Here is a 227-nt window from a genome sequence, read left to right on the forward strand (position 1 = left end):
CTACCCCATAGAACTGGAGCTGGAAAGCTTTGCCTAAGCTTGTTGGAAGAAAGGGGAAACACCATAGCTGGCATGACTAAGAGAGCTTTCACAGGGCAGAGTTCAGCTCTGTTCGTAGAGTCACTTTGAGTCGACAACACCAAGAAGAGAGCTTTTCACCACCGGCCTAAAGCTGTAAGGATGAAGGATCAGTGAAAAATTGTGTCCTGTTACCAACCTGAAAATAG

Source organism: Elephantulus edwardii, unplaced genomic scaffold, assembly GCF_000299155.1.
Source record: "Elephantulus edwardii isolate Elephantulus edwardi_28Jun2011 unplaced genomic scaffold, EleEdw1.0 scaffold00237, whole genome shotgun sequence".
Taxonomy (NCBI): domain Eukaryota; kingdom Metazoa; phylum Chordata; class Mammalia; order Macroscelidea; family Macroscelididae; genus Elephantulus; species Elephantulus edwardii.